At 33.0% G+C, this 13,319-nt stretch overlaps 1 protein-coding gene across 3 annotated transcripts in view; it reads left to right on the top strand.

Annotated features, from left to right (window-relative positions):
• The window catches only part of LOC132713198 (calcitonin gene-related peptide type 1 receptor-like), a gene marked incomplete at its 3' end in the record, with an annotated part of 88,644 nt that overhangs the window by 58,427 nt on the left and 16,898 nt on the right, over positions 1 to 13,319 (top strand).

Below are 13,319 nucleotides of genomic sequence, written 5' to 3'. Positions count from 1 at the left end.
AAACGTTCAATTATTAAAGAGTTAAGTTACAACAACAATAAGTGTCACAATTTTTTTTTTTACAACTAATAATGTTAGGTACTTTCATTTTCATTAATTAAGTTTATGTATTCTTTCCATACATCCTGCATTGTTTCAAACCTAAGCATTTTTTTGGCATTAATTATTTCTGTTTTAACCAAAAATAGTAATTGATTTTTAAAAGCCTCTAAGCATGGCAATACGGACTTCATTCTACATTTGTAAATATAATGTTTTAATAATAATAATATATTATTCTCTGGAACTGTGAATCGGGAACAGCCGAAAATGACAGATTGTTCTGAAAAATGAAAAGAAGAATTTGGAATTTTGTTTGTAAACCAACCCTGCACGTCCCTTATAAACCTGTTGACTATGTCACATTCCCAAAATAAATGTTTTATGGTTTCTGGATTGACATTACAAAATGTACAGTTGTCGTTGTCCCTAACATTAATCTTTTTCAGTAATACATTAGTACCTAAAATACGATGCGTTATTCTATATTGAAGCCATAAAAGTTTTGGATCCCTAGTCACTTTAAAGGGTAGAGAGTAGATACTTTTCCAGTTAAGATAAATATTAGAAAAATCATTTTGCCATTTTATTTCTGATTTTGTCTGACGATTATTATTGACCAGCACGTCGTATATTGCGCGACATCCTTTGCGACTTTTGTTAAGTATTTGGATGGCAATTGGCAATATCGGGTTTTTTACTTTGATATCATTTTGATTTACATGAAAATCCGTCAAAGTTTTTTCTGAAGGAACGTATTATACCTTCATATTCAAGAAAGTTTGATCTAACATCAAATAATCTTTGAAATTCTTGAAAACTATAAAAACAACCCATTTTCATTAACAAAATCGTTGACAAACAAAACACCTTTTCTTAAGTAGTGTTTAAATTCAAACGATTTTCCTGCAATTTTGAAATTAGGATTTAACCATACCGGATTGGACAAGAAATCTGCCCAATTACCTGCACGAATCTTACATTGAAATAGATAAAATGAATTCAAAACATCCTTCCAAAACAAATTGTTTACTCTACTTTTATGTTGTAACAAATAGTCACTACCATATTTGGTCGACTGGTAAAGAGCTGGACACAATTCTTGTACAAGAAAAGCATATTTAGTGTTTGAAGATAAAAGTCTTCTTATCCAAGTGATTTTCAAAGCACTGATGAAATGTATTAAGTCGACCGCTCTAAGCCCACCATTACAAGTATCTTGAGTAAGTTTTATTCTACTTATCTTATCCGGTCCATCATTCCAAATAAATTTGAAAAATACATTTTGTAGGTCTTTAATTACATCAGATTTAGGGTTTGGTAAAGTTAAAAACAGGTTAGTTAATTTAGACAAAGCAAGCGTCTTAATCACTGTGATCTTTCCTATAGGAGAAAGTAATCTTCTGGACCATACTTTTAAAAGAGTCTTAACTTCATTTATCTTGGAAGGATAGTTAAGATCACTTATAGATGTAATATTTGTTGATAAAGTTACTCCCAATAATTTAAATGGACCTTTGTCCCATTTAACACCGATTTCCGGACATATCTCTAAATCGCTATTTCTCATTGCACCTATCCATAACGCCCTAGTTTTGTCAACATTTATTTTTAAACCAGAGATATCTGCATAAAATTTTAAAACTTTCATAGTATGAACGAGGGATTTTTCAGAACCGTCTAATATCAAAGAGGTGTCATCTGCGTATTGTGACATCAAATACTCTATACCCTTAATTTTGATACCTTTGATATTACTATTTTTTTTATAAGTAAAGCAAGAATCTCCGCGCACAGGACAAAAATATACGGTGACAGGGGGTCCCCTTGTCTGCAACCTCGAAATAAGGGGAACCAGTCGGAGAGGTGGCCATTAACAACAACAGATGATTGTATATTTGTATAAAATAGTTTTACCCATGAAACAATAGAGTCACCAAAGTTAAAAAATTTCAGAACCGAAATCATAAAGTCCCAAGACACGGAATCAAATGCCGCAGCGAAGTCGACTAGTAATATCATTCCGGGAATATTATTTTGTTCAGTATAAAACATTAAGTCATAAATTAAACGAATATTATCTCCTATAAATCTCCCCGGGATAAATCCGCTTTGGTCTTCACTTATCAATTTGTCTAATACAGATTTAATTCTATTGGCAATACACGCGGATGCAATTTTATATGTAATATTAAGTAGGGAAATCGGACGCCAATTTTTTAAGAAACGTTTATCTTTGTCACCTTTCGGTATACATGTGATAACACCTAATTTATCGGATTGCGAGAGTTCTCCTGTGGTATATGAGTAATTAATTGAACGCAAAACAAAATCTCCTATATCAATCCAAAAGAATTTAAAAAACGCCGAAGTAAAACCATTTATCCCAGGCGAAGTATCATTTGCCATTCGTTTTAAACTTGCCAAAGCCTCTTCTCGAGAAATGAAACCCTCTAAACTATTTTTTGTCGTCTCGGAAAGTTTTGTTACATTTATATCAAGAAACAGGTTATCTAAATTAACTGTGTTAGTAATCTTTGCAGAGTATAAGGACTTATAATGGCTCATGGTTTCCATTAAAATAGCTTTTTGATTATTTATAATTTCACCCGTCTTGTTAAAAAGGGTTGCCATATTTTTTGAAACGAAATGCCTATTTTCTAGGTTACAAAAGTATCTCTCCCTCTAATACCCATTTTGCTCGCGATCTTATTAAGGAGCCCTCTAACCTTTTTTTCCTTATATCTTGCAGTTCTTGTTGCTTATTTAACAAGGCATTTTCATTTTCTGTATTAGTGCATTGTTGTAAAATTTCAATGTCTTTAATAAGTGTTTTCTCATTGATATTGTCCTGTCGTTTTTTATAAGTGGCATAAGAGATTGTGTGACCGCGAATTTGCATTAACAATGTCTCTAAAAATAACTTATCATCAATAGATAGCGAAATATTTTGATTAGTAACAGGGTCGTTTACTGATTGATTTTGATCATCCGAGGCATACTGTTGAATAATACGCTGTACTAATTGTTTAATTTGTTTAACATACTCGCTATCTTTCAATAGGGAATTATTAAATTTCCAATAGGATTTACCTGCCTTAAATTCACCCAGTTTTAATGTTAATATAACAATTGAATGGTCCGAGCGATAACCCGGCAAAATACAAGTGTCCGCAATATCTAAAAATAAGTCGCTCGAGATCAAAAACATGTCTAAACGCGCTTTTTTTACTGGATTACGTTTCAACCATGTATATTGTCTAGACTCTAGATTCTGTTCACGCCAACAGTCTATTAAATTGTGTTCCAAAATAAGACTTAATACTGTGTCTCTCGCCTTCGGATTATTTATGTTAACATAATTTAAACAGTCAATATCTGGGTTAAGTACTAAGTTGAAATCACCCGCAATTATACATTTATTATTCAGACGACGGAGTATCTCATTTAAACTGTTATAAAAATCCGGATCGTCTCTATTTGGGCCATAAACACATATTAAAGACATATCTATACTTGCTATAGCGCAATGTACAACTAAAAGATTCCCCGCGTTGTCTTTTTCAACGGAGTGTAATTTAAACTCAAAGTTGTTGTTGATTAAAATGGCAACACCTCTCGACTGACTACTATAGTTGCTAAAGTAAGCTTCATAACCCCATTGACTTTTAATAATTTTAGATTCTTTGTCTGTAAAGTGTGTGTCCTGCAAAAAAAAAAATATTAAATTTCTTATCACGAATATAATCAAATACAACTTTTCTTTTCCGACTGTCCCCGATCCCCTGTACATTTAAACTAGCTATTGTTATACCATATGACATTCTAAGTCAGAATCAGATAACCTTTGTATTGCCATGAATAATCGTCATTGGTTTGAAAGAAGTAAATTACCATATAATACAAGTACCAAATGTAAATCAACTATATTCAATTTTTGAAGACACGTACATATTGAACCAAAAAAAGTGAAAAAGTGAAGTGCGGTGAACATTTTAATGATATAAAGATATTTCATTTAACTATTTTAAACATTATTATTTTTTTTATATTTTTTTTTTTGGGGGGGGGGGGATAAATAAACGTTTGTATCAAGAATATAGTTGACAATTGAATAAAAGATCAATATAGAAGAAGCTAGGTCTTTGGAAACTGGTGACCATTGAAGACCGGAGAAGGTCGAACATAAAACAATTATTTCTTTTTAATAAAATGATTAAATAGGCCTACCATTTTATGAATAATTCCGAGCAAAAAAATAAATAAAGTAAACACACAAGTTTACGCAGAAAATATCTCTATTTATTCTGGCAGATGCCACTACGAATATTTGTAACTTTGTAGATTTTCAGTATAAACAATTTATTGTTTGTAAAATTTGAGATAGATATTAAAGAAACATTGATAATTTTCAAACACATCATTCAAGTTTTTCCACCTTAAACGGTAAAATAATTATAGAAAATTAGAAAAATCACGTAATAGTTTTTGTTCTTAATTAGGGGTAATTCGGACTAATTCCCTACAGGTAAATCCGTAACGTACCGGCAAACGGTATTTAGCTAGGATTTCAAAAAGGTCAATTAACCAATCATGTACGGTTTACATATCACATGCTCCTCCATGTACCGAAAACAGGTCACGTGCTCCTCCATGCCTCAAAAGTTAAACGCGTACCAATACCCTTCGGTCTCCAGACCGCAGGGAAAAATGGCACTTTTACAGGCAGTGAAATAGGGGAATCCTTGGACTATAGCACATGTCTAGTTCATTAGGGAAATTCATATAAATGGTGTAATCTGATTGGTTATAGTAACTCGTGGCCACGACAAAGTATCTCGTGGCCACGAGTTAGCTATCGCGACTTAGTAACTCGTGGCCACGACATAGTATCTCGTGGCCACGAGATAAATAAAAACACACACGTGTCACCTTTGTGCCACCGTAATTATATATATATATATATATATATATAGGGAAAAAATGACAGAATCCCTTGTGGATGTGCTAAAGATACTAAATTAAAAAGACAAATATCGAGTTTCATTTAAAATATCATATTTGTCGTATCTAAAATATTTTGAATTTTGAGTACGGCATTTATTGTTAATTCCGAGTAAAATGTAACACGAGACCCATGTAAAATTTCACATCGTACAGTATGAAATATGTATGTCTATTTCATAAAGTACACTTGCTCTTAATTTTAAAGCTATAAGAAAAACACATGCAATACAAGTAAATCAACCAAACACATAGTCCCAACCCATAACATGTACTTGGAAAAACAAACGAATATCTACTATAATTATAAAAAATTGAATTTGATTTAGTTACTAGCTTTTTTTTTGCCCTGGCATAAGAGTAATGCGTAAAATATTCACTAGCAAGAATTAATCTGAAACATTTGTATCTTATTGTCTTGGTATGGAAGTAATGCATGCGTAAGTGAAGTTTTTCATGTTATATTGGTAATTGAACGATCAGTATTAACGCAAACTAACATTCGTAGTGGCCTGTAGAGAATCCCCATTTTACGTCATATCCGGTAAGGGGAGTAGTCTAACTCTTCCTCGACGCTAATCGGTTAAATGAAAGTGTCTATATCTTATTATATTATTTTAATTATTATTATTATTATTATTATTATTATTATTATTATTATTATTATTATTATTAGTAGTAGTAGTAGTAGTAGTAGTAGTAGTAGTAGTAGTAGTATTGCATATTTTATGTTTAAAGTGACTACAGTTCATTCAACGACAGCAGCCATCTTGAAATTCACTGAGAATTGTTTGTGTCATTTTGCACGTGCACTCATTCACTAATTATTGAGAGGTTAATACTTGGTTGCTGCTCGCCATTATGCGATTATGGCCCGAATATGTACATAATGGCCTGAGGGCCGGAGGTCCGAAGGACATTATGAACTCGAGGGCCATTATATTGTCAATGTTTACAAACAAATATCTGTCATTTCTGTAACCCTCCGATTACCTTTGAAAACATGATAAAACAAAATAAATATAATACAATCTTGTTTTTATTGTTGTTTATATTGATAAATACTCTCTGTATATTTTTTTTGAGAATAACATTAAGTGCCAGTTTTTATGAACTTTTGTTCCTTCAAGAACAATTTCCCAGAGTGATGTCTAGCTTCCGATCTTTTTTTTCAACCGTCAAACTGAAATCAATTTTTGAATGTTCTGAGGGTCATGCTTTGTCTTAGGTAGAATTATTGTATATTTCTTTTTGAGCTTATATTTATTTCCAATGCTGATTGCGATTGATTATGTCATTCAAAAAAATTTTTGTGTGCAACTGACTGCATTCATTCACCGTCAGCAGCCATCTTGAAAGCCACTGAGAGTTGATTACGTCATTTTACACGTATACTCATTCACTCGCCCATTTTGGAAAAATAATGCCGTGTAACAAGGCGGCCGAAATTGCATAATGACCTAAATCTTGTCAAAATAGCCCTGGAAAACCCTAGATTTTGTTACTATATATAGTAACATGGGTATTAAAGAAAATTAATACCGAGTAAAGCAAGGTGTCCGAAATGGCATAATGACTTTAATTATGCCACATACCCTAAATTTTGAACAATTTCTAGTAACAAAGGTATAAAAATAGGATTAATGACAGATTTAGCAGGATTCAACACCTTATTTCTATTGCGTGACTAATACAGAAAGGGCAATTTTTGCATATTCTGGCCTATTTGTGGTTACTTCTGACCTATTTGTTGTAATTTTTATAGATTACTAGTGCCGTTTGAAAAAAATATGTAAAGAGTTCCTATGTTCACTTGACTATATTACATTTTAAACAAAATTTCAATCTATTTGTGAACATCACGCATCTAGAAGCATGCTGCTTGAATGTGAAATCATTTTGAACACTTTCTTGACAGTAAAATAACAATTGGCAAGCTTCAACTCTTTATCGACACATAACAAACAAAACGCTTCTGTGTTATCGAATGTCAATTTAATATCAATATATACCCAAGAATGGTGGTGTTTACTTGTCTCTAAGAAAATATTTATCTTACTGCAATTATATTCGGCCTGCACAAATACAATACTGATTGATTGTTAAAACATACGATGTCTGCATGCTGCATTAGGAGAAATGAACAAAAGCCTAGTTGATTAAAATATACTCAGTTGCAAAAGAAAGTGTGCACTTGGGTACGTAAAAGAACAAACTAGTGGCAAATTTTGGTAATTTGCAGAAATATATTAACCATTCTTTGATTTTTACTGGAATATGGTAATCAAAAGTTTGTTTACGAAAATAGTGGAAAGGTGAAAAGCAAAATTGTGATTTTTAACGCTTTTTTTGTCTCGTTACGTGACCATTAATCAGTATCTCGTCTATTTGTCAACGAAAGTGATGTTCTTGAAGTTGGCAGCCTGGCAGCCTAGCAGCCTGAAGTTGGCAGCCTAACAGCCTGGCAGATTAACAGCCTACTGTAAAGAAAACTAAGAATATTACAAACATAACAACGGTCGAAAAGACATTAGTAGCACTTCCTTATATCATTCCACGCCTTTTTTCAATATCGTGATCCATATATTTGAAGATGTTAAACTTAATCTTAATATAATTTTTTTCATTCTGACGCTTCGAATTTGTGAAGTTAGCAACAGCCCAAAGAAAACTAAGAATTGTACAAAAATGAAACGGTCGGAAATGCATCAGTGGTACTTAATTAGAGCCGACCAGTGGTCATTGTTGAGCGCAAGAAAGATTTTCGTGTTGCTTCACGAACGTTCAGCGCTCGCGCTAGAAACTTGCATTGCTAGATGCAGCTGTTAACATTTTTATAAAGCTCTGTCGATATATATACTGCAGCACAGATTATATAGTGGATGAAGCCTGCATTAGTGAAGACTCGCACCGTGTCTCCCAGCGTCCACATCCGCGTATAAAAGTTTCCTTTTGTTTTTTTCTCATTTACGCACCAAAAGTCTCATTCATATGAAATGCTGAAATACCATGTGTTCAAATAACATAGGAAGTTATCTTAGTCTTAGCACATTTTCTCAGGTTAAAATGGAGAATAAGCGACATCATGTGAGTTACTTATGATATGCTATTTTGTATGGGTATGTTTATCATGAAGTTGACGATTTTCAAGGCATATTTACTTTAGGTCTATAAATGTGTTGAAACGTGAAGAGATATACAATGCATATGTTTAAACGAACATATAAATGAACATAAAGATTATCTGAACTTAGGAACAATAGCCATTTGCTCCATGGTTGCCGCATCCGTGATCTTGTACACGATAAAGCCAAATAATGAAGCGGCGTGTATGTCTGTCCGATTGTTTTGCTGATAATTTCACTACATACTCGTATACTTTTGTACATTCTATAATTCAGACATTTACTGGATTCTGACATTTCACTTTGCCAATTGAATGAACAATTTTGAATTTTTAACAATTTTCTTAAACAATGGAAGAGTAGCTACATTATTTATCAAAATATTTGATAAACCCTGTGAATCTAGTAATTTACAAACACTATTCATCCATGGGAATTTCAACACATGAGTGTGACATATCATACAAGAAATGGCTTATTGATTCTTGTTCGCTACATAAAATCTTATTCCAAAAGCACAAAACTCTTTTTATATGAATAGATAAAGGTAATATCACTAAATCTCCATAAAGCATACAATTTGTACTTTGTTTCTAATTTAATATGAGTTTATAAAATTTAATTGAAAACTATCTGTGATATTCACATTTTCAATTCCCCAAACTTTGCTACCATATAACAATATAGGTGCTACCATGCTATCAAATAAATGAATTTGCATACTGATAGGTAGATCCAATTTTCTAGCCTTAACTATAATTGAAAACATAGCCTTTCTTGCCTGTTCTAATAAATGATTCTTCGTTTTAGCAAATTTACCATTATAAGAGAATTTAACACCCAGGTATGAAAAATTATCAACAATATTTAGCAAATTACCTTCAAAACTAAAGGCTGGGATATTACATAAACCTCTTTTACTTTTACAAAAAGAAAACAATTTTAGTCTTATTAGGATTAGCTTGTAATTGCCATAGTTGACAATAATTTGATATTGCATCTAGTGCGTTGTCCAGACTGACATTTGTAAGCGTCTATTAACCACAAGAAACTGTCGTTTAAAAATGAGCGTCTTCTTACCATGATCTTTTTTGGCGGAAAAAAGTGGTTTAAAGGCAAAGTTTTCTCCTGGTGATGAGACAGACCTCTCTAATTCTTAACCTTTTTATAATGATCATAGTTCAGGAATAGTAAATTTTGTTATTTGGCATCTTTCAATCCAATCTCTGAAAAAACAAAATGTGATTCATTCTTTATTTACATTAGATTTGTGTTATAATGACAAATACTGAATTTATGTTGATGAATTAGATTATTATATTTTAAGGATGATGATGATATGGTGAGATGACATTACTGTTGTTATGCAAAACTGTAATGTTTGCTATATGATAGTTACTGGGCAGCACGGTTAGAGAGATTTAACAACACAGTTGTTCGGTTTCTAAATCTTTTTACTAATGGTATTACAGAGAGGTGATGCCAGGTGAATTTAGGCGGGGCTTATCAGCTAGCTAACCAATAGCATGGAGCTAAATATAGATATATCTGTGCAAAGAGGGAGTCAATATATTACAAAAGCCTTACACTGATGATTCTATAAACAAGAGAGCTACAAAACATAGCTATGGTGGCTGATTTGGTACGCTTTTGTGCGTCGCGTTGGCGCTAGTGACAACACGACGAAGCGCCAAACGGCGCGTTGTCGTGCGGCGTGTTGTCACGATGTCACATTGTCGCTCTCTTCAAATTGTAGGATAAGTGCTTTGTCGTGTTGTGGCTAGCGACAGGACGAGAAGACGAAAGTCCGACAACGCGCCGTTTGTCGCTAGCGCCAACTAGAATCAGCCACCATACATTTTAACGTGTACGTCAATAAAGAAATATACGTTTGTAGTATAGTCTTCCTTTTATGACTAAATGAATAAACATGATCATTTCGTAATAGCTAGTGATAGACTAATAGTTGACATGGGAATAGTATGGCCTAGGGCGAAACTAAGGGTCTTTCTCGAGACATAAGGCCGAGACTATTTTCTTTACAGAAAACCCAATATACAGACCCAGACCATGATATGTTCCACAAATCAATCGAGTTCAAAATATTATGACTGTTTTATTGCATGATAATTTGAAATAAGAATTGATTCGACATAAAATTTTAAAATATATTGGTTCCATTAATGAATTAGATCCCCAGTCGGAACCTCGGTTACTTATTATGTTACCTGTAAATAACCGAATTCTTATTTTTTTTCTTAATGTAAACCCCAAAACACGGGAGCCAATCAAAATATAGACCATAGACTAAAAAAATTCATTGCTGTAAAGAATTATGGCGCTAACCGTCGGTTGATTTACATGGTATAAAATTGGTTTTAAAATTTGTATAAATGAAAACGATTATATAGTGTTATATTGATAAAAAGTTACGAGACTTGCTACACATGAAAAATTTATACAGACTGTGCCTCATAGCACAATATTACATTCACACTGGCCATAGCTTTCGCAGAAGCGATGGGTCAATCGCAGCGGCGGTTGAGTATTCGTCCCTGAAGCGGTGGATAAAAAATGACCGTTTACTATGGAAAGCCTTGACTGTCATATCATTATAAACCTAAACGTTGTTATGTCCAAATAGCAATATATTGGGTCAACTTTTCCTGATACAATGTGCACTCATGAATATATTATGTGGATCCATCTTGATATATAATCAACTGAACAATATATGATGTCAGACCAAACAAATAATGGTAGCGAAATTTCAGACCCTTATGCTGTAAATTGTAAATGCCGAAAGTAGTCCGCTTTTTTGAAGCGGTTACATCCCTTTACATGTACACTAACGCCGAAAACTTCAGGGGAGATCACTGCGTAAAGATGGTCAAATGACATGCGCATTAATTTTAAAGCTTTGTTTGTTTGTTTCATTTTACGCCTTTTCCCAACAGTATTTCAGTCATATAGGCGGGTAGTTTCCTAACCATCGTTTCTGGAGAGTTACCCCAGTACTAGACTACACTCCTCTAAACTACCAAAGTATCTCCCGGGGATCGAACCAACGCCAGAGAGGTAACTGGATTAGAAGTCATCGACTCTAACCCCTCGACCACGGAGGCGGTTTCAAGCAAAATAGTTCCCGAATGGTCGAAGATTTCCAATATTGTTTTATTCTTTATAGATATACATGCTTATAGTAAGCTCCATGATTATTTACATCTGTATTAAACAACAGTAAGCGTCGAAATTATAATGGTTACAAACCCTAATCTAGAACAATATGGTTTTCTTCAGGCCGTTAATATATAACTTCACCGTAGCCGAGTGGTTTGCGCGCTCGCTTTGTAAGCGAGAGGTCTGGAGTTGAAATCCCAGTTAAGGCAACTCATTTTTTTTTTTCAAATTGTTTAAAAGTCAAATAAAAATTGAATTGAATATCAGTGTTGCAATTATATAGTCTTATAGCCATTTTACTACAATTAAAACGCTGGAAAGCATTGGTGGCATTATACAAAAACAAATTGGTCTATAATCTCACAACCTTCACCTTTCTGACATTCTGAGACCCAAACAAATTCAGCGCCTTCTGTGCTTTGATTTTAATATATTATGTGGAACCGTCAAAAGTACTATATATTATGTCAATCTGTCCTTATATGATGTCAATCTGTCATTATATGATGTGAAGTTATGAATAAATTTTGTGGAACCATCTTTATATAGAGTCAACAATATATGATGTCGATGTTTACTTATAGTATGTCAATCTATCAATGTACAATGTGCATTTTTCAGTATATTATATGAAACCATCAATATATAGAGTCAAAATACCAGTATATAATGAGGTATCGTCCTTACATAGAGTCAACTTAGCAATATATGATGCACATGTCTCATTATATGATGCCAGTCTTTCATTATACGATGTGCACTAATGAATAGAACCATCTTTATATAGAGTCATAATAACAGTATGATGTCAATCGGTCTTTATATGATGTCAGTCTTTCATTTATTTTTATATGATGTGCAATTACAAATATATTATGTGGAACTGGAGTCCAAACATCACTATGTTATGTGGAATCGTCTTTATATAGAGTCAACTTAATAATATATGATGTAAATGTGTCCAACATGATCTCAATCTTTTATTATACGATGTGCATTTATGAATATATAATACAGAACAATTCATATATGAGTCAAAACAACACTTTATTATGTAGAAACATCTTTATATAGTCAACTTAAGTCGTCAGCAGTTTAGAACCGTCCAGGACTTTTAAACTGCTACGTAGGTGATAAAAACGCCTAACTAGGAGTATATAACTCCTACGTAGGAGATTAAAAAGCCGAATTTAAACTGTGTAAGTCCTACGTATGACTTTATAAGTCTTTTAGACTGTATAACTCCTACATAGGAAATAAAAAAGCCTAATGAGGAGTTTATATCTCCTACGTAGGACTTAATAACTTCTACATAGGACTTTATAACTTATACGTTGGATTATGTATCAAAGTGCTGAAAGCAGAGAGTGCGATGGATATGTATGCTAGAGCATATATTGGATAGCATATTATGTAGGAAAATAAATTATATGTGTAAAATTGTTTTTGTGGCAAAGCGTTGTAGTAAATATCCTTATTCTGTAGCCAGGGATGGTTTTGAGCGAAATAAGCGAATCTCTAAAATATGATTAGTTATTGAGCAGTAAAATTAGTTCCGAAATTTAAACTTTTAATTTAAACTTAAGATGCCATTCACTACATATTTGATTCTGTATATATTATGTACGTTTAGTAATATTGATTATACAAAGGAATTGTAAGGGTTAACTTGATTCAAACTATGATATAATTCATATTTAGCTTGCATGCACAATGCTTCACAAATCGCAACTTTCCGGGGCTGTAGCGTGACACCCCCCCCCCCCCCGCCTCCTTCAAGGATGTTATCATCCGAAACGGCCAAAAAATGGATAAATTGCTGTCATCAAAAAATTAACATAAATGATTTTTTTATTCAACTCTAGTTATGCAAAATTCCGTATGTATTAAACTCTGGTGCTCTGATGAATTATAGTACTTATACAGGAATATACATACAAATATACAGTACGATTTTATATTTCTATCTTA

The sequence above is a fragment of the Ruditapes philippinarum genome, unplaced genomic scaffold (genome assembly GCF_026571515.1).
Source record: "Ruditapes philippinarum isolate M1 unplaced genomic scaffold, ASM2657151v2 ctg1050_1_1_1_1, whole genome shotgun sequence".
In the NCBI taxonomy this organism is placed as follows: Eukaryota; Metazoa; Mollusca; class Bivalvia; order Venerida; family Veneridae; genus Ruditapes; species Ruditapes philippinarum.
Note: the sequence above shows the minus strand (reverse complement) of the source record. Positions and strands in the feature narration are given on the sequence as shown.